This window comes from Rhipicephalus sanguineus, chromosome 8, assembly GCF_013339695.2.
Source record: "Rhipicephalus sanguineus isolate Rsan-2018 chromosome 8, BIME_Rsan_1.4, whole genome shotgun sequence".
NCBI classification, from domain to species: Eukaryota; Metazoa; Arthropoda; class Arachnida; order Ixodida; family Ixodidae; genus Rhipicephalus; species Rhipicephalus sanguineus.
The window spans coordinates 5154501-5177299 of NC_051183.1; positions in this window are offsets into that span (position 1 = coordinate 5154501).

The following is a 22799-nucleotide window of genomic DNA, read 5'->3' on the forward strand; positions in this document are numbered from 1 at the left end:
GAGGGAACCACATTAAGATATGTAATGTGGTGTGGTAGAAGAGTAAAATAACAACCAGGCGTCACACAAACGCGAATTCTGTAACCGGTAGTCACACAATGCAAATTGCACAAGAGTGGGTTGTTGAGTGCTTCCAACCCATTACAAAGGCATCTGCGATAATTCATCATCATCAGCCACAGCATCAACAAATTGCACATAATACCTTACAGGTGTTTAGCGAGTACCACGCTTCTCCGCAGAATGACGAAAAATTGCATAGTGGCTGCTTCCCTACTACACAAAAATTATGATTTATAGCGTAGTGGGTTCCTGGCAAGTGCACTTCTATTGGTCGCCAAGAAAGCCCATAAGGCTCCCATGATACATATCCTCAGGCTCTCAATAAAGTTAATTCCTGCTCTCTCGCTCTCCGTTTCTCCGGTTAACGTATGTTATAAAGCGTGGTGGGACAGTTAAATAACGACCGGGCGTCACACAATATGAATTACGTAACTAGTGGGCCGTTTAAAGCTTCCAACCCATTACAAAGGCCTCAGCCATAATTCTTCATCGTCATCAACCACCGCAATAACAAAGTGCACATAATGCCTCACAGATGGTACCTCGCTTCTCCGCAGAATAACGAATAATGTCGTCGTGGGTACTTCCCAACTTCCCAAAAATTATGCTTTGTGGCGTAGCGGGTACGTTGCTAATGTGCTTGTATTAGTAGCCACAAGAGAGTTTATAACGGGCTCTAGAAATGCCGCTCTTCCAGCTTTCGCTGTGACTGTGCTGCGCTTTCCGCGCAGGCCTGGCGTTCTTTCGATGTTTCATTTCTAATCAAAATTTCCAGATTTGTTTAGTTTCTTAGGTGTTTACCTTAAGCATCCTGCCGCCCGCTTCTTGCCCATCCCCCTTTGGGTGTGAGCGTCATCAGGCAGACATCATCATCATCATCATCATAATCATCATCATCAGGTCAAAGAGCGGACTTTCTAGAGCCCGCTCAAAACTATCTTGGGGAAACTAATACAAGTACACATGCAAGGTATCCACTACGCCATAAATCATAATTATTGTGAAGTATGGAAGCACCCACTATGCCATTATTGGTCTTTCTGCGGATAAGCGAGGTACCCGCTACGCATCTGTAAGGTATTATGTGCACTTTGTTGCTGCTGCATGTAGCTGATGACCATGAAGAATTGCGGCCGAGTACTTTGCAGCGGGTGGGAAGCATCAAACCACCCACTCGTTGCGCAATTAGCATTGTGTGATCACTGGCTGGAATTTTACTCTTCTGCCACGCTATAATACATAGGTTAACGCGATGCCTTTCCCGACATGACGCCTGTATAGGGTATTTTTGCGAAGCAGTTTCAAGCACCAGCGTGGCTCTGTGGTAGAACACTCGACTGCCACGCAGAGGGCCCGGTTTCAAATCTCCTTCGATCCTGAATATTTTTTTCTGATTTATTCTTTCTTATTTCGCGCGATAGTGGTTACGGACACCGGCGGCGGCGGACATCTACCCCACTGCCATTGTGATCTGATAACAGCTTTCGCTGTAAAAAAAAGACAATCACGAATTTCGTGCCAGGTGATGTCCCCTTACCTCGAACCGAATGCACCCAATGAGAAAAAGCGTCGAGAAGCTTATTGGCGCCTATATCAACAATCTGGAACGAAGCCCAAAAATAGATCGAAATCTCTTCGTTCACCTCCTGCCATTCCTACCCGTGCAGTCTAATAGCCACCTTCTACCGGTACAGCATCGTTATGAAGGCATACACCATTAAACACCGAAAAAAGAGCACGGCACAATCCGTGCACAACCGAACCTACGACGATAAACCCACAAAGAGGAGCTTTATGGGTGATATTGAAGAGCAGCGTGGTATTTGGGAACGAGCTATATTAATTCTGCAAAGGTCCGCAAAGACATCTGAAATTTGCTCCAGTGGTGAAGTCTAAGAAAAACGAGTGCCGACGCCTTCACAACTCGCAGGGCTGATTTTGTGCGCCCCTGCCGCTACCGCAGACAGCGAGAGCAACTTCAGCGCTGCAGGATATGCGATGCAATAGCGTAGGGCGTGCTTAAAGCCAGAATCTCACAATAATTTGCTTTTTCGCACAATAACACATGAGGACGTAAACTGTAAACTATGCAACAAAAATCCTATAGTCTAAATACTATAGCAGTGTAGTGAAGCATGAAAATAATGGTTCCACGAATAGTGTTTTTTTTTTTCTCTCCGGCGGTGCATACGACTTTCGAAAAGTACACGTCGTGCACGTCGTTCATAATAACTTTTATCTAAGTTAGCATATTTTATTAAATTTCGCTTTTTTTTCTCCTCTATCTTGCGGTCGGAAGGTACTACTACGGTGAAGACAGGTGCTACAGAAGTGTGTACCATTGGGTTTGTTGGTAGAGCATGCTTTAACGTTCAATATAGAGCACAATAAAAACAGAAAGGAAACAGACTATGTTTGAACAGACCATTGGGCTCCCTACTGAAACTTAAGTCATGCTGCAAATCACTTTCTTTGCTGGAATATCTGCTACAAAACGCTTATGACGATTCCGCTCTGTATTTGCAGAACAAAATAGGTACCGTATGCCGCTGCTGAACAAACGTCCATCGTACCTAGTATGTCCACTCAACTATATTTCCATCGTGAGAACATTTTGTACAAGGAATTACCGTAGGTTAATGTATACATGTTAGCAAAGCATGCGCCAGAAAAACGTAGGTATTTGCTACCTAAAACGTCTTGCTGTCGATTCCATATGCGGGCAACACCACTTCGATTACAGGCTCGGGCCCATGTCGGGCCCTATCTGCGGTCGGGCCGGGCCGGGCCGGGTAGGAGAAATTTTTTCTCGGGTTCGGGCCGGGCCCGGGTCTCGCTTGGAGTCACCGGGCCGGGTTCGGGCGGGTAAACTTCAAGGACTGTCGGGCTCGGGCCGGGCCCGGGCCGAAAATCGCGGCCCGTGCAGTGCTCTAGTCTCCAGTGTATCACGACCACGCACTGCAGGTTCTCTACACGTGCCTCAAACATTTTCACCTCCATCGAAAGTGCGGCCGCCGCAGCCGGGATTCGATCCCGCGAACTGGGTTTTCTGGAGTGAGGACACTGAAGTGACAGCCGGGCTAGTTGGTCTTGAGTCATCTCGAATTGACTTCAAGGCAAAATACAACTTGGACAGCAAAAAAGCAGACACACGCAGCGCCTGTTTCTTTCTCTCCCTCAGCAAGGATGAGTTCACAGAGTTGCACACGCGTACAAACAGCTCAACATCGTTATCTACAACTGAAAATATTTAGTATACTCACATGAATACATCTCGCCAGCTGATATAAGTAGCCGCTGCCAATGTGATCGGCGCGTAGCCTTCTTGAGTTACATTCAGAATGAGACACTGTCCGGCTATTCCAAAAAAATGTTTGGGTATTGTTGAGCGTAGTAATGCGCCGTTTAGTGTGCGCACGTAGTTTTAACACTGCGAGATTTCACAGATTCGTCACGTCGCGTAACAAGCACGCGATTTTAAGGCATAGCGAACATTTTTGACGAACGGCGAGGAACCAGTGACCAAAAATATGCCATATTGAAAATAGCCTACTTTCTTATTTTTTTATGTAGTCGTGCATGAGTGGTCATTACGCAATCGAAAATCTTGGGGTCATTTGTTGCATCGCGTTACGAGCCGGTGCCGTGTGTATGAACCAGGAAATTTTGACCAATCATAAACAGCTAACGACCAATGCGAAGGGAAAAAATGCGGCGTATTTTTACGTTATAATCACCCATAGTTTTTCAAAAAAAAAAAACTTGTGCTTACACGGTTTGCATAGGCGTACTTACTTTTAGAGGCCGGAGGGCCTTCCGAACAAAGCAGAAAACACCACAATACAATGAAGACAAACACCAAACTGGACCAGCGTTGTTTAGCGCTGGTTTTTGTTTTTTGTGTTGTCCTGTTTGGTCTTCCTTGTCTTCTATTATTGCGCTATTTTCTACTTGAAGTTCGCATTCTCCAAGCAAAGTTGCAAATACAAATACTATGTGCATAAATAATGTACTGCGCCCCTAATACCACAAATTCTTACTTATAAAGAACTTGTGGTTGACATGTTAACAATAGTAGTTATATAATAATAGTAATAATAACAATGTGCCAGAAACACTATTTCGACTAGGAGAAAACAAGGCAAAATATAGGATACGCAGACCTAGATATCTGCAAGAAAAGCGTAGTAGTTACTACGGAAAAGAAAATGATAAGTCATTGTTGCCTATATTAAACAAACGCAATTATTATTGAGCAGCTTCTAGACGTTCTCGATGTGACAAGCACTGGCGCTGTGCTTGTCTCATTTATTCTGTGTGGTCCGTCCTGGTTTGCGCTGGAGTTTTCATCAAGCATAAAATTGTGTAATGTACGGTTGTCCCAGTGTATGCTGCGTGACTGTACTTTTTCTGTAATGATCTTGAACACTACTAACCAAATTCTATCTCTGAATCGCATCAAGTTGAGTGCGAATGAAGTTCTCTCTCTCTCTCTCTCTCTCTCTCTCTCTCTCTATATATATATATATATATATATATATATATATATATATATATATATATATATATATATATAGCACGTGTGTGTATATATATATACACACACACGTACGGCGGACGGAGTGAGGGAGGCCCCCCCCCCCCCCCCCCCGCTCGCGAAGAACAAGTTGGTACGCCACTGCCCGCGAAGGTAGGTCATGTCGATCCCAATGCTTACTAAAAATTTTATGATTTCCGCTGCAAGGTTGCGGCCGCTTTGGTCATGTACGGGAACAAAACCCAAAACCACTTCCTCAATCTTGTTGCTTTCCTTGTCCAAGTAGCGGGCACACATTGTAAGCTGTTCAATACTAGCAACATCTGTTGTTTCATCCGCGAGTACAGAAAAGCAACCTGCATTGTTAATTTTTGCAACGACGTTCTCTCTTATGAGAGTTCCGCAGATTTTAATTATCTCATTCTGAACTGTCGGACTTAAATATGAGGCGTTGCCGGAGCAATTCTCAATATGTTCCTTAAGGCTGCTGTCACCGCAACCACTCCGCAAACGTAGCAATGCTCTGAATTGCCTTCATTTTCTGATGGGACTGTGCCGAGATCTAATGGTCCGCTGTCATTGTGGCCACGAAGAGACAGGCCTTGTCTTCCACAAAAAATTATTGTGTCGACTATAGGGGCCATTCGCTTTCTGTTTTCATTTATCTGCAACACTCTGCCGCTATCGATCTGGTCAACCACACTACGCGCACCACTAGAGAATGCTCTTATAAAACAATCAGCGGCCAGTTGACTTTCCCGATGGTAGCCCGTTTTCTGGTAGACTCAAATATTTCTAATGCGTGCTTCCAGTTTTAGCAAGGTCTGGACACGAGCGCACCAGCGGACGTGTGATGGCCTTTGCCAACGTCAGTGCGGCAACATACTACACAAACACGACAAAATGTACCCTCACACACCGCGGAATAGCCGAGCCATGGGTATTTGTCGAGCCATGCCAGCTAAAACTTCCGCTTCTGTTTTGAGTCGGTGAAGCAGTACAACTTATGGGTTCTATCGGGACGCCAGGGGGATACGAGGAGCTGGTACTTGACAACATCGTCAATTTTGTTCGCACTTTGGTAAAGCCCAATGTCCATATTACTGTACTGATTTCTTCCTTAATTGTTCTGAAATAGTTCCAATATTCTCCGTTCAATTTCACATGGCTGGTGCATAATATAGTACAACTATACCTTGAGCAGGCCCTTGGTCTTCTTGAAGGCGAGTGCCGTACTGTATCTGTGTGAGGCTGGCATAATCTTCAGTTCTTGGAGACGTCCCTGGATAAGGATAAGGTAGATCAAGTCACTGCAATATTTACCGTTATATGTCATATCGAAATGCAAAATCACCAAAAAAATATTAATACAAAGAGAACATGCTCTGAGCAGTCTCTAGCAAAGTCTCGATGAGTTTGGAATTAAGAAACACTGGCGCCCATCAGAGGGCGTGTCGTCTGTGGCGTATCGCCGACATTTATTCGTCAAGCCTGCCTGAGCCTTGAAATAACGAAACTCTCGCACAGAAAAAAAAAAAAAAACTTCCATGGATGGGAAACAAGAGTTGAAGAAAAAAATCTATTTGAAGAACACATTCGTTTCCTCGCAACCAGTGCAATCGTCATTCACCTGCACACGCTGCTGGCATGATGATAAGTTTAAAATAATGTGCAATGGTGTTCGCTCGTCGGCATGAAACGCGTTAAAATATTTGCGACATGAAAAGTCGCACGCTCTCTCACAGCGGACAGCTACTTCTTGGTGCACAGGGCTTGTAAAGGCATAAACTAAAAATGCCGCGATGGTAAATACATTTTTGTTGAAACTTTTTATGTGTGCTGCGGCTTACTGATAAACAGTGAAAGACCCTTTCCAGCTTTGTGCACCGGTAAGCATAAAGACGTTTCATATATTTTGTAGCGATGGTCTCCTTATCCAGGGCTACCTATTCGCTACATTATGGGCGCTTCTTTCAACTATAGTCCCCAATAGATTTCCAGGATGAGCGTAGACTCGTCTGTGACTGTGATTCTAAGCAGTTGCAGATATATACCAGTTCTGAGTATTATTAATCACCGTTTTTGACCAACGTCTTGCATTATAATAAAATGTATTCCTCAAGAATGTTATATTGAAGACGTGGCATAAATTATAAATTTCCGGACTAAGAGATCGACACTTCACTTATATACAATGACTTCTTGTAAACAACACGAAGGGTTCACTTAAATATGAAAAAATATCACATATGATACACATAGTTCAGCTCAGGTGCATTGTAACCTGACTCGATCGTCGCAAGACATGAGTTAGGTAACATAAAATCATAAAATGAAGAAAACTACTTCCCATTCAAGTCCTCGCTGGTGTGTTCGCGCCTCGAGGAAGAACTTCCCCAGAAGTCGGAGAGCCGCTTCTGCCCTTGAGGTATATGGCCGTTATTGCCGTTATGATGAAAGCAAAGTTTTCGATGGTTCTTCGTCGTTGATCACGGAGATCTTGGACGGTGATCGGCAGCGATGAAGAACTCACACGCAGGCAGCAGCGGAAGTCAGATGGATGAAGTCGTTTATGATAACGTGAAATGATAAATACAACTGAGCTTATAAAAATACAAAGATTAAAACAGGACGAATATACAGTCTCACTCTTCTACTTGTTAACAAAGTTAGAGCCCAGACTGGCGTAACTTGCGATTGCCACTAGCCTCACTGATCTATCAGCGCTCTGATTAGAGCCCAGGCTAGCTTTACGTACATTGTACAGAGCCTCACCGATCTATCAGCAACGCTGATTACAGCCCAGACTGATGTGCCACTCACGTGCATGTCAATATCTACTGCCACAAAACAAAGAAAAAAGGGCGGTGACATCCCTTTATCCCTCCCTTGGCCACGGCGGCCAACCAGAGCGTAAGTACTCGTAGGCCACAGCCCACCAGGCAGGGCCTAAATGGAAAACCAAGATATTACAAAAAACGGCTTTCCTTCTTTCTCGTCGACACGTGGCCACGCACTGTGTCAGGAGCCGACGCCACGTGCGGAATTTATTGCTCACACATTCCGCTTCAGCGGCATCGTCGGCCAGTAAAAGCGCCGTCACCTCCAACTTGGCACAAACCAGGCTACTGGGGTTTCGCCTCTGCAGCGTGTTCCCGTCGCTGGCCGGTGTCATCAAACAGCGCCGCCTGCGCTTCAGACTCCCGCAGTAGGGACCATGCCCGCAGTGTGGTCCGTCTCCTGGCCGGAAGCGGCGTCTTCCCGGAGTTCAAAAACAAGACAGCCGCGGCCGTGGCCCACCAGAGGGGAGGCGGCGCGCAACTGCCCGCATGGCGCCATCGTAGCCGACACTAGAGGTGTGCACGGGCTCCGGGTAGCCCGAAAGCCCGAGCCCGACCCGGCCCGCGGGCCGGGCTCGGGCGGGCCGACGTATTTTCACCTCGGGCCCGGGCCGGGCTCGGGCTACTTGGAGTTTTATCGGGCCGGGCTCGAGCCCGGCGCAAAACCCGACTCAAGCCCGAAATATAGAGAATGAGCGGGAACTGTTTTCCAGCACGCATACAGCGCCTTTTTCGCGACCGCCGTTCACCGCTTTTCCTTTCCATTCGCTACTTTAAACAAAATGGGAGCAGGTAAACCACTGCCTCTGTTGCACTCCGACAAACAGCGAAGTAACACCACCTGAGCTAGTGACGGCGCCACGCGACTGTTCGCGTTAGATTTAAGGCCAAATCCCATATGAGTGAAAATGCACGCGACAGCGACGAGCGACCCGACGTATATCGCCTTCGTGCAAGCTGACGCTTGCATGGGCATACCCCATACACGTGACTGCTTTGGCGAGCGAACTCCATTGTTGCTGGCATGAGGCCGTATACTTGTATAGCAAAAGCGCCGCACTTCATTGAAGCCGGAATCGTTGGACTGCTTGCTGTTTTTGCTCGACAATTTGTAATGTGTGCATTATAGACTGTTCTTCGTGTGTCGTTTGATCATATTTGATATGCTCAACAAAGTGCCAAATTACCGGAAAACGATGCTTTGTTTTCGCAGCGAACCTTCAAAAAGCCGGGCCGGGCCGGGCCCGGGATTGTGTTTTCGTACGTCGGGCCGGGCCGGGCGGGCTCGCAGCCCTTTGCCGTCGGGCTCGGGCGGGCCTTCGACAAAGTCAGCGGGCCCGGGCCGGGCTCGGAAATACGGCCCGTGCACAGCTCTAGCCGACACAACCGCCTGCAATGCACTCCAAACACAGCGGGAGATGTACGGCACCGGTCGCCGCTCCGAAATCCAACCCCTCTCGGCATTCTGTGACCTCGCGGTTCGCCCTTTGGTGCGAAACCGCTCTCACCCTGAGCACTCAACACAAAAAAAATCACAGCATATCCACGGAGTGAATGATGATGAGTGGGCGAAGCTGCGAAGGTTCATCGGTAAACCGTGAATCTTCCGTGAATTCTGCCCAGTACATCATCACCGACGTGAGATGGGGCGCGTTTATACTAAAGGTTCGATGAGTTATGACGACTTGCAGCTCACTTTAATTTTACATGTACGCTGTGAATTTTCATTGTTTAGAAAACCATTGCTTTAGAAAACATCTGGCGTCTTTCGTTAAGCAGCTGGCGTCTTTTCGTTTTGCTTTAGAAACATCTGGCGTTCCTTCGTTTTGCTTTTACAAAACATCTGGCGTCTTTCTTTGGTTTATTTCATCAATCAACGGCGTTTTGACAAAATTTTTATTGTTTATTCACGCACAGGAGAAATCTCACCAGGCACTACCTTGGAGGTAAACAATGGCTGCTAATGGGAATGAGAGACAGAAGAAGTCGGCTTTTAGCTAACACTTACACTTCTACTTCTACTAACGTTTCCTACTGGAACATGCCAATGACTGCTAATGGGGAATGAGAGACAGAAGAATTCGGCTTTTAGTTAACGCGCACGCTGCGAATTTTTTATTGTTCAACAACGCACAGGAAAAATCTCCCACCGGCACGACCTTGGAGGTCAAAGCGTAAGACTGGTTACGCACTACGACTACTACTACGACTACGAGGGACGAACGGGTGCCGCCTTAAGGAGCTTCGCCCCTAAAAGAAAAGCGCAGCGTCGCATGTACGCATGACCCGCCAAGAACGCATGACCCCCCAAAAATGCGCTGCCGAGTTCGATTTTGCAGCTTCTACTCGATAAGCTGTGTGTTGTGCTGCTACTGTAGTTCCGGGGACCCCAAGCCACTAGCGTACGCACGCTCTCTCGTTCATTTGTAGTTCTTTTAAACGTTCATTTGTACATTCGAAGGATACGCGCCTTCGTTCGTAGGCGACGTGTCAGCATGAGCGCAGCCAGCAGGCCGCCGACCAAAAAAATGTCGGGGGGGGGGGGGGTAGGGGGGGGGTGTTGCCCGGTCAGCCCCTCCCCCCCCCCTTAACACAACTTAATTCTGTGGCCTGCGAGAGTTGTGACAAAACTGACTTTCACTTTATATATATATATATATATATATATATATATATATATATATATATGTGTGTGTGTGTGTGTGTGTGTGTGTGTGTGTGTGAGTGCGTATGTGTGTGTTACCACCCTATGAGCCCCCCCCCCCCCCTCCGACGAAGGGAGACTTTAAGCGCTGATTATACGCATATGAATTCATCTCGCCCGCTGCTATAAGCCGCCGCTGTCAATGTGATTGGTGGGCAGCCTTCTTAAATTACGTTCAGAAAGAGACACTGTCTGGCTATTCATAAAAAAAGAATGGGTTATTGTTCACCACAGTAATGTGCTGCTTATTGTGCACACGTCATTTTAACGCCATGAGTTTTCGCAGACTTGTGACGTCGCGTAACAAGGAGGCGATTTTATGGCGCATTCAAAATTTTTGACGAAATTTTTCGAGCTGCACCGACTAGGCTGTGTGACGCACAGCTCCCATCCGGGGCTGACAGTGGATCTTGAGCGAGGGGGTCGTAGGCATGAATAGCGGGCGAAAAAGGCTCATCAGCGTGGCCGACCATTTAGGCCAAGATCTTCGACGGACGCCTTCGTAGGCATGCCATGCCTTGGCGGCATCGCGAAGGCGGTCGATGGCCACCCACCATTTCTGCTGGTCCGTCCAGGCCTCGTGGGCTCCTACAGCGTTGATGGTCGCCACCCAATTTCCGACGTGATCTTGAAAGCCACGGAACTCGGTACTGCGCATGCAGGCAGCCGGCGATGGTAACATGGCAGCAGTGGCGGATCCAGAGGGGGGGGGGGCGGTAGGGGCGATCGCCCCCCCCAAAGCCTGTGTCACCTCCGCCCCCCCCTGCCTGCAATGCCTGTCTGTCTCCTCATCCCTACCCTACCACTCCCCCCCCCCCGGTCAGATGAAGAAACCGCCCCCCCCCCCAAAGTTGGCACCTGGATCCGCCCCTGTATGGCAGGCGTAAATCCAGAGTGTGCCGACGCTAAGAAGGTCAGTTGGTGTGAGAGCTGCGTGAGGGCACGCCGGAGCTCTCTGCGGTTCTCGGGTGAGCTGACCTCAAGGTCTCGTGAGGCGGCCGCAGCCAGCACGGCATTGATTGCGAACAATGCTGGCAAGGCGATAGGAGACAGCTCGGAGCTCGCCGCTGTCAACGCGTTAGCAAAATCGCTGCATGTGAAACAGGCTTTAGTCGTGACGCGGAGGTGCGCGATGGTATGCAGCAGCTCCGCGGCGCTGTCGGGTGATCCGCATCGAGAGCCAGGGCCGGCATCTGCGGGGGATACTGCGGAACCCATGGCCATGGACGCGTGGACGGCGTCCCTAGGAAACTCAAATCTAGTCAGAGTCCTGGGCACGGGATCCTTGCCATCGGAAGCGTAAACCGCATTCCGAGGCAAGTGGAACACGCGTGCGATGTCTTGTCGTGCATTAATTGGTATTGCGGCGTCGATGAAGGGAGGTTGAGCCGCCGAGGAGGCATGTACGCCGTCCCCGAACTGTGCTTGGTGCGGTAACAGGTAGGCGGGTTCCATGTCCGAGGAAGCGTGGACGGCTTTCCCAATTGGATGGCGGGTCCGGAACGCCGAAGACGCACGAGCACAGGCGGTGTCTGCCTTAAGGCTTCGCATCCTGTGAGCGAAACAGAGACAACGCCTCATTTGTTTGTTTGTTTGTTTGTTTGTTTGCCCTGAGGACAACGCCTTAACACTGGCTGGCCGTTCTATTTTCTGTCTTCGTCCTTCTCTACTTCGCGCTAGCTGCCCGCGCGCCATAGATGATGATGATGATGATGATGATTTCCTTGATGCATGGCCCCGGTGTTCTTCGTCATCACAGTATATATATAGTAAAATAATGACACACAGAGACAGCCGACCATGGTGAAGTGGCAGGCAAGAACCAGAAGTTCAACGACGTCACGCGGTGGAGTTGACGAGAGTTCCGTGAGGACACGCAAGAGTTCCGCGCCGCCGTTGTCGGTTAAGGCGCCCGACGAGCCGGTGTTCAAGGTGTACGCGGCGGTCCGGGTCCTTACAGCGGATGGATCCATGGTCAAGGACGCGTGGACGGCGTCTCTGGTCGTAAACAGGCATCACGTCGTCGGTGAAACGGTGCGGAGCCATCCAGGAGGCCTAGACGCCGTCCCTGAACGGTGGTGGCACTGGCGGCAGGTGAGCAGGCGCCGAGGAGGCCTGGACGCCGTCCTCAACCCCTGCACGTTGGCGGGTGCCATGGACGAAGAAGCGGGGCTTCTCCTTAGTACTCCTTCCTCCATGCCCATTACAAAGAGCTCAGACATATTTAATTAATGAGTGGGCACGGCGAAAACTCAAGAAGCGGACCATTAACCATGCGTCCCGCATTCTTGTTCCAGATGGCTTTGCTGCCGATTGTCGCTGCTTCTTGGACACCGCCGAATCGTACCTGCGCTTCGCATGCTTATGGAACAAACGACAACTTCACGGAATTTGCCATCAACTGGACCTCGTGTCTTCGACAGGATATCGGCAGCGCATGCGCGACATCGGCCAGTTCAACGCATAAGAACAGCTTCAAATCGGATTCTTCAGTGGGCACGGCGAAAACTCAAGAAGCGGACCATTAACCATGCGTCCCGCATTCTTGTTCCAGGTTAGTTTTGTAGGTTCATACCGTAGTGATGAAAGAGGTGTTGTTGTCGTGCCGTGCCCACGGACTTTGATTGCTTTGGCGTACGAATGCTTCGATGTGTGCAAATTACTACTTTGTGGTGATGTCGAATTAAATCCAGGCCCTACCAATGCTGAAATGCTCCAGACGCTGATGCAGGGCCAGCAGGCTATTAGGGATGATTTAGCAGAGCTTAAAAACCGGTTGGAAGTTGCTGAGAAAAGTGTTAGCTCTTTCTCGACCCGAATGACCAAATTAGAAACAAATGTAAGAGAAATAGCCCGGAAAATGGATAATTTTGAAACTCTTAACAATTCGGTTGAAAAAATTCAGCAAACACTCATGTTGCAGCAGGAAAAGCTTACAGAGTTAGAAGACCGGAGTCGGATGTCGAATCTTGTTGTGTTTGGCATAGATGAGCGAGAGAATGAAACGGAGAATGTTCTACGGCAGAAAGTAATAAAAGAGGTGTTCGAGGATAGGCTCGGCGTAAAGTGCTTGTCTGTTGCTAGAATTCACCGTTTGGGAAAACGTCCTGGAAAACTACCTGTAATCCTGTTTTTTCAAAATTATACGGAAAAACAGGAAGTGCTGCGGAACTGCAAAAAGCTGAAGGGAACACAAATTTCCGTACAAAATGACTTTTCTGCTGACACGCTAAGAAAACGAAAACTGCTATGGCAAAGCGCGAAAGTCGAAAAAGAGCAAGGCAAGAGGGTTGCGCTAGTGAAGGATAAATTGCGTGTTGATTCACAGTTCTATGTTTCGAACACGCGTGTCGTTGTTCGATCTGGGAAAGATCCTACACAAACAGCGTAGCTTTCACAGTCTGCATTTAAGAACCTGCGTGTGCTCTCTTTCAACGCAAGAAGCATTGTGAACAAAGCGGATAAGTTAGAACTATTGCTTTTGACGTACGACCCTCATGTGGTTGTTATCACTGAGACTTGGTTGCATGATGGTGTACGAGATGACGAAATTATTCCCCCCGGCTATCAGATGCACAGGCGTGATCGAAGCACACGTGGTGGAGGAGTTGCAGTTATTTGTAAACTTGGTATTGATGTATGTTTGATCAATCAGATTGCCGACCACGAAAGCCTGTTCCTCAACGTCACTGTAAATGGTTTAACCTTTATGCTTTGTGTTGTTTATAAAGCCCCGGAAGTATCAGATTCTTTTCTGGAACAGCTCTACGACCATCTCCTTTTAAACCGTACACGTCACATCATGATTACAGGTGACTTCAACCTTCCAGCTATTAAATGGAAGGACTTAGCTTACGGGCAATCTAAATCGAGTGATGTTGTTTTAGACGCAATGTTAGCTCTGAACCTTGACCAAATTGTCTGTGAACCTACGCGCAATATTGCTGTCTTGGACTTATTTTTTGTAAGCGATATCTTTTTAAATGGTGTTATCAAAGTTGAAAAAGGAGTGTCAGATCACAGCCTATTTCTCTTGGCCTTATCGATGCTCTGTAGCGCGTTCGAGTACAAATTCAGTGGACGTCAAAGATTTTGATCGCGCTGATGATACATCATTCACAGACTACTTAGAGAGTGTACTAAGCTACAGCACGCACGATGATGTCCAAGCATTATGGATGCGATTTAAAAGTGCAGTCTGGTTCTCCATTCAGCAGTTTGTCCCGTCCCGGAAGCTACGCAAGAACCGTAAACACCCATGGATATCTCGGGAGATTATCCACATTAAACGCAGAATCAAGAGACTTAGAAAGCGTAAAAACGTAGCACCAGAAACCCTTCATGCTTTGAAAAGCAATATGGCAACTAAAGTAAATGATGCTAGGACACATTACTATCAAGTCACTCTCCCTTCATTCATTAAAGAAGATCTTGCTAAATTCTGGAGATTTCTGGCTCAAACCAATGAAACAGTGAATAGAATTAAACTGGACGGGAAATATGAAACTGACGGCTTTTTAATATCGCAGGCATTTAATAAATATTTTCACAGTGTCTTCACTTCTTCGAATGCTTATGTACCCCTACCAGCTATTCTTAACGATGTGTACATTCCTACTGTCACAAGGGAAGGTGTTGATTTTGCTAAGAAAACTGAGCACCAAAAAAAGTATAGGACCAGACCAAACCCCAAATACATTTTTAAAGCGCTATTCTACACAGATTAGTGATTTCTTGGCAGAGGTATTTAATAAATCATTGCGTAGTGGTGGAGTTCCGGGTGACTGGAAGATTGCGCGTGTTGTGCCCATCCACAAGAAGGGAGATAAATCAATTGTTTCTAATTACAGACCAATTTCCTTAACTTCAGTAAGTTGCAAGTTATTAGAACACATAGTGGCTCACAATATTCAGTGCTTTTTAGCAGATAATAACATCTTGTCCCCTTGCCAACATGGATTTCGGAAGGGATTGTCCACAACAACGCAATTGGTTACAACTATCCATGATTTTATGGCAGTTTTAGATCGATCAGGGCAAACTGATATACTTCTACTCGATTTTCCAAAGCGTTTGATAAGGTTCCGCATAGTAAATTACTTCTGAAATTACGTAACATAGGATTGCCGCTTTATCTTATTAAGTGGGTTGAATCTTATTTAACTAATAGAAAACAATTCGTCGAAATTAAATCTAGTGTATCTAGGATGCTCAATGTCACTTCTGGTGTGCCACAGGGAAGTGTGTTGGGGCCACTATTATTCCTTATATATGTAAATGATTTAGTGCAAGCATCCCGGACACAGTGTCTATGAAGCTTTTCGCGGATGATTGTGTTGTGTTTAAAGAAATAACCTGCCCTGACGACCATAACCTATTACAGCAAACTCTTCGCAACATTGAATGCTGGTGCGCAGCATGGGACATGGAATTAAACGTTGATAAAACTGTGCTCATGAATATAACGCGAAAAACAAATCCTAGTGTGTTTACCTACAATATTCATGGCTCCCCCATTCAATCAGTAACGCAGTGCAAGTATTTAGGGATCACCCTTTCAAGTGATATGACGTGGCGAGCACACATTTCGTCAGTGTGCACTTCTGCTTTTCGGAAACTGTGCCTTTTGAAAAGGAAGCTTGCAAAGGCAACTGAGAATGTTAAACTTCAAGCGTATAATGCTATTATCAGACCTAAGCTGGAGTATGCGTCCGTTGTATGGGATCCGTACACGAAAAAAGATATACAGAGCTTAGAAGCGCTACAAAAGAAAGCCATCAGATTTATATTCAATAAGTACAAAAGACTAGATTCACCACTCAACTCATGAAAGCTCATAACATACCCACCTTGGCTGTCCGCAGAAAGATCAGTCGACTAAAATTCTTGCGCAATATTTTTAACGGAAAACTTGGTATGTCTGCACCTTCATATTTAAAGACCACTACAGCGAGAACTACGCGCAACACTCACAAACACACCCTACAACACATTTTTGCCAAAACGGAGGCATTCAATTTTTTTCCCCGCACTGTTTTGGATTGGAACAGTCTACCTAAGTTCGTTTGCGAGGCAGACAATTTTGACGAAGTCCTTGAGCAACATTTTTCGTAATGAATATTGAATCATTGAAACTTATATTGCTGTTATGCTGCGTTATAAACTGTTACATTGCTGTTATATTGCTGTTAAACCATTACGCTGCGAGTGTTGTTATAAATTGTTCGTGTTTTTTTTTTCTTTTTCGTTCCTTTCTTATAAATCGTCCAAGCGACAGCGACATATTGCTTGTGCTGCCAGTGTTGTTATCAATTATTTTGTATTGTTCTTCTTTCTTTGTAATTCCACTCCTGCCTGGGCCATGTAAAGCCCCTTGATCTAGAAAGTAGCGACGCTCTCCTCCGCGCGCGCGTTTTCCTCCTCAATTCTCCTCGGATTTCTCCCCTCCCCTGGCCGGCGCGCTGCGCACGGCACGCCGAACCCTCCACTGGCTCGCGGCAGCCGCATTAAAATCACTGCGCGCGCTTGTTTAATCGGCCCCTTGAAGCGTCAAATGAGAACCTGTTTCTTAAGCAATAGTCATGATAAAAGTGGGCTTCCGATAGAACAAAGTGACAAATATATTTTTAAAGACGCCTCGGTATATGCAAATAAGCGCTTCGAAAAAAATGAGTATATCAACTGGCGGCTGAGCGGTTTACCTTCCCGTCGCCGCCTCGGCCGTCCTTAACGCGGTGTATTAACGCATATAATGTAACCAGCATAAAGCATAGGCGAGAATTTTTTTCATAATTGTGGTCTTGATGAGCTAAAGAAGGCACCCAAGAAGGAATGTGGTGGTTTACTTAAATTGGGCCAAATGAGTGAGCCCGAAGCCTTTTTGTGTCAATGCCGCTGTCAGACACGCACGCACGCACACGATGCATGCACGCAGGCACACACACACGCTTATACGCACGTGATAAAGACACGCACATACGTACACACACGAACATGCATACACACGCGATACAGACACGCACACACATAGATACACACGATCATACGCACGGGATACAGGCACGCACGCTCATACACACGCAATATAGATACGCACATACATACACAGGCGCGTACACACGTGTTACAGACACACGTGCGTGGACATGCGAACAGACACGCACGCACTTACATACACATGCGCATACACACGCGATATAGACACGCACGCACGCACATTATACATATACATGCGCATATAGACGCGATACAGACACGCACGCACATACATACATACACACGCGATACAGACACGCGCGCTCATACATACACACGCGATACAGACACACACGCACATACATACACACGTGATAGACACACACGCACATACACACGTGATACAGGCACGCACGCACATACATACACACGCGATACAGACACGCATGCTCATACATACATACACACGCGATACAGACACACACGCACATACATACACACGTGATACAGGCACGCACGCACATACATACACACGCGATACAGACACGCACGCTCATACATACATACACACGCGATACAGACACACACGCACATACATACATACACACGCGATACAGACGCACGCACATACATACACACGCGATACAGACACACACACACACATACATACATACACACGCGATACAGACACGCACGCACATACATACACACGCGATACAGACACGCACGCACATACATACACACGCGATACAGACACGCATGCTCATACATACATACACACGCGATATAGACACGCACGCTCATACATACATACACACGCGATACAGATACGCACGCACATACATACACACGCAATGCAGACACGCACGCACATACATACACACGCTATGCAGACACGCACGCGCATAAATACACACGCGATACTGACACGCAGGCACATACACACGCGATACAGACACACACGCACATACACAGCGATACAGAAACGCACGCGCATGCAAGTGATACAGAGTACAGACACGCACGCGCAGGCGCACGCATACACATACGTGCGTACACGCACAAACACCGCGAATACACAAACGCACTCACACGTTAACACGTGCGCACACGCACATACAAACGCAGGCGCACATATGCGCACATACAAACACGCATACACCTGCAAACACCCGTACACACACGCCTGGAGGGTTGACGCCTGGAGGGTTCATGGCGGGCGTGAGCAGCTGAAAGCGCGCGAAGTTTGCTTGCGCTCGCTTCTCGTGACGTCAGGGTCACCTGACTGGGAGCTATCGCGCGTCGCAGCCATTCAGCGTTGCGGATGCGCCGGCTCCGCGAAAGAGAGGGTGAAAAAAGAGGAGGTTGACGGCGCGGCGAGGATGAGCCGGCGTGGATAAAGGAGCGTCGCTACTTTCCAACATCAAGGGGCTTTAGGGCCATGTGGCCTGCAGTATTGTGAAATAAATAAATAAATAAATAAATAAATAAATAAATAAATAAATAAATTACCATCATCAGTAAGAGCATCAAAAACGCCAGGCCTGCGCGGAAAGCGCAGCACAATCACAGGGAAAGCTCGAAGAGCGTCATTTCTAGAGCCCGTTATAAACTCTCTTATGACTACTGATACAAGTACACTAGCAACGTACCCACAACGCCACAAATCAATTTTTGTGAAGTTGGGAAGCACCCATCATGACATTACTCGTCATTCTACAGAGAAGCGAGGTACCATCTGTAAGGCATTATGTGCAGTTTCTTGATGCGACGGCTGATGACGATGAATAATTATGACTGAGCCTTTTGTAATGGGTTGGAAGCTTTAAATGACCCACTAGTTACGTAATTCGCATTGTGTGACGCCCGGTCGTTATTTCACTCTCCCACCACGCTTTATAACATACGTTAACGTGAGAAAGAGATAGAGAGAGGGGGGAATTAACTTTATTGAGATCCTGAGGAAATGGATCATCGGAGCCTTATGGGCTTCCTTGGCAACCAATAGAGGTACACTTGCGAGGAACCCACTACGCTATAAATCACAATTTTTGTGAAGGAAGCAGCCACTATGCAACTTTTGTCATTCTGCGCAGAACCGTGGTACCTGCTTAACACCTGTAAGGTATTATGTGTACTTTGTTGATACTGTGGCTAATGACGATGAAGAATTATGGCAGAGCCCTCTGTAATGGGTTGGAAGCATTCAACATCTCACTCGTTGTGCAATTCGCATTGTGTGACGCCTTGTTACAAAATTCACGTTGTGTGACACTAGGTTGTTATTTTACTCTTCTACCAAGCTACATTACATATGTTAATGTGGTTCCTTCCCGACATGAAGCCTGTATAGGGTCTTTTTGCAAAGCAGTTTCAAGCACCGGCATGGCTCTGAGGTAGGATACTGAGCTCCCAAGCAGAGGGCCCAGGCTCGAACCTCGTTCCATCCTGGAAACTTTTTCTTATTTTGTTTTTTTCTTATTTCGAGCGATAGCGGTTAGTGACACCGGCGGCGGCGAACAACTACGGCGCCAAAAACGGCCCTTGTTGTGATCTCATAACAGCTTTCGCTGTAAAACGTGAACTGCTGCGTGGTTCGCGTGTCGCCTTACGGACGCATAGTGGGCCCTTCGCTGTTTTACAAAAGGAATAATTATGGCGTAGTGGGCACTTAACAACTGTACATGCAGTAGGTATTGTAGGACACTTTGAAACAGCCAATGTTACACGCACAGTCGTTCGTTTCCTTACGGCGCGGTTGAGGCATGCACTGAGAACCGAAGCTAGGCTACAAGGCGGTGCGCACGGGTCCCGATTACGCTATCGCGTTCTACTCTTGAAGGTGAAGCTCAAGCCTCCTCTAAGTCCTCTAAGCTGCTGAGGCTGATAATCTGTCACAGAAAAAAAAAAAAGCACTTAAGGACAGGACACAAGGGTAGGGACACCGCGCTCTGTCCCATCTTGAGTGCTGTTTTCTTTCAGTGATAATGAACCAAACAGCCCGTCGATCAATCCTTGAGTATACGTGCTGCAAAAACAGTTTGTCCTTTGGTAAGCATAATATAGAGATCACTTCATCTGGCATGTGATGCAATCTGCTTGCTTGAATCGGTTATTTTAACCCAGACAACACTCGACCTTAGGTAGTCCTCAGTGGTCCTCAAATGGTACAAACGTCCCCAATGGGTTATGCGACGTTCTGAGTGCGCCCTCAGGAAGGCATTCACAGGATGATACGGAAAACATAATTTTCAGTATTTTTCGAGGATAACTCATCGTCCGAAAAACGTCCATTGTAGGACATTTTGAGTGCATACTGTATAACTCAGAAAAAGACTGTACATGAACTTTGTGTGGCTGTCGTCAAGGGCGCGCGAAAATTAAATGCATGTGACAACCGCTAGTGCATCTCTTGATTGTACGGTTGTTTCTGTGTGTTCAGTTATTTATGCCTTACAATCATACACGAAAACGTTTTTCATGTGTGTGTGTGTGTGTGTGTGTGTGTGTGTGTGTGTGTGTGTGTGTGTGTGTGTGTGTGTGTGTGCGTGCGTGCGTTTGTGTGTTTACGAAATATACTGTTTTGCGCATACGCGGATGATTACCCCTGTGGTCGGCAATGAACAGGTAACGACACGGTATCCGACGGTGGCAATAGCCAACGCACACCATTTTTCTTTTCCTGCCTGGCAACATTGACACTATAGACAGCCCAAGTCAAAGCAATCCAAGCCTCCAAGCCAAGTGCTTTAGCGGACCGTCCGCTATAGTGCCTAGAATATACTGGCTAGTGTGCTGAGCGCGTGCTTTGGCGTGGCCACCGCGGTGATGCCTTCCCAGAGTCACCGCATGGTGGCGCTGCGACTTGCTAAGGTACGAGCCAAATCAACCGGGAAAAGGAGACACAAACCCAAGAGCTGGTGGGATGAGGAAGTTAGGAGAGCCATAGTAAGACGTCAGGAAGCCTCCAGAGAACACAGGCATGCTAAACAGAGGGGTGAACCGGAAGATGATGTCGAAAGAAAATGGGGCAACTTTTTGAGCTGCAGAAGGGAAGCTTCCAATCTGATCAATGAAAATATTAGAAGAAAGGGGGCCCAATGGATGGCGGAAGTAAACAAAAAGGATAGAAAGGCAGCTGCAAAGTTTTGGAACCATCTCAATTCTCTGAGTAATAAGACAAGCATGGAACAGAGGTTTATAACTACAGTTCAAGGGGTTAGGCTAGAAGGGGATGAGGCAATGGAATTTATAAGAACAATGATGACAGAAAAATTTAAACAAGGAAGCGATGCATGCACCCTAACGGATGAGGATAGACCAATTAGCGCCGTAGCTCCACTGGGACAACGAGAGTAGGAAAGGGCAGAGAAGAGGGTTCCTAATAGCACATCAACAGGCCCTGACGGCATCCCAATTATGCTAATAAAGAAATTAGGTCCAAACTCTAAGCAAACATTAAGAGAAGCAGCGAGCAAAGCAATAATGGATGGTGATGCCCCCCATGGGTGGAAACTAAGCCGGATGAGCATGATCTATAAAGGAAAGGGGGACAAAGCTGATATAAACAACCACCGTCCTATAACTGTGACATCAGTAGTTTACAGGCTGGTGATGCAGATCGTAAAGGAAAGACTACAGACATGGGTGGAGAATGAGGGGGTGCTGGGGGAACTACAAAGTGGGTTCCGTAAACGAAGGGGGTTGGAGGATAATCTGTTCTCATTGACGCAGTGTATTGAAATAGCAGAAAAAGAACACAGGTCCCTGTGGCTGGCATTTCTAGATATCAAGGGAGCTTACGATAGTGTGATTCCGGAAGACTTGTGGGGAATATTGGACACACTAGATGTGGAAGATGGAATAACAGGTATCCGAACCTACAGAGATACAACGCGGGCTTCGACAGGGGTGTCCCTTGTCACCGCTGTTATTTATGCTGTATCTACAAGGATTAGAAGGTAAATTAGAGGGGAGTGGACTCGGCTTCAGCCTCTCTTTTGCCAAGCAAGGAAAACACGTTAAACAGTCATTACCGGCATTGATGTATGCAGATGATATAGTATTAATGGCCGACAACAAGGAAGATCTGCAGGAATTGATAGACATCTGCGGTAATGAAGGAGATAGGTTAAATTTGAAGTTCAGTAGGGAAAAATCGGCAATCATGATTCTTAATGATAATGAAGGCAGTGGGCATAAGATACAGTAAGTCACGCTGGAGATAGTGGATAAATACAAATATCTGGGCGTATGGATAAACAGTGGGGCTGAGTACCTAAGGGAGCACGAAAGATACGTAATGACTAAGGGCAACAGGAATGCAGCTGTAATGAAAAATAGGGCACTGTGGAACTACAATAGGTATGACGTTGTGAGAGGCATTTGGAAAGGGGTATTGGTCCCAGGTTTGACGTTCGGCAATGCGGTCTTGTGCATGAGATCAGAGGTTCAAGCAAGATTGGAAATTAAACAATGTGGCATAGGTAGGCTTGCTTTGGGAGCACGCGGGAATACCCCAAATCAGGGGGTACAGGGGGACATGGGATGGACATCGTTCGAGGGCAGGGAGGCTAGCAGCAAGATAGAATTTGAGGAGCGATTGAGAAAAATGGGAGAGGAGCGTTGGGCTAGGAAAGTTTTCAGCTAATGAAGAACGTTCATACTAAATGGAGGAAGC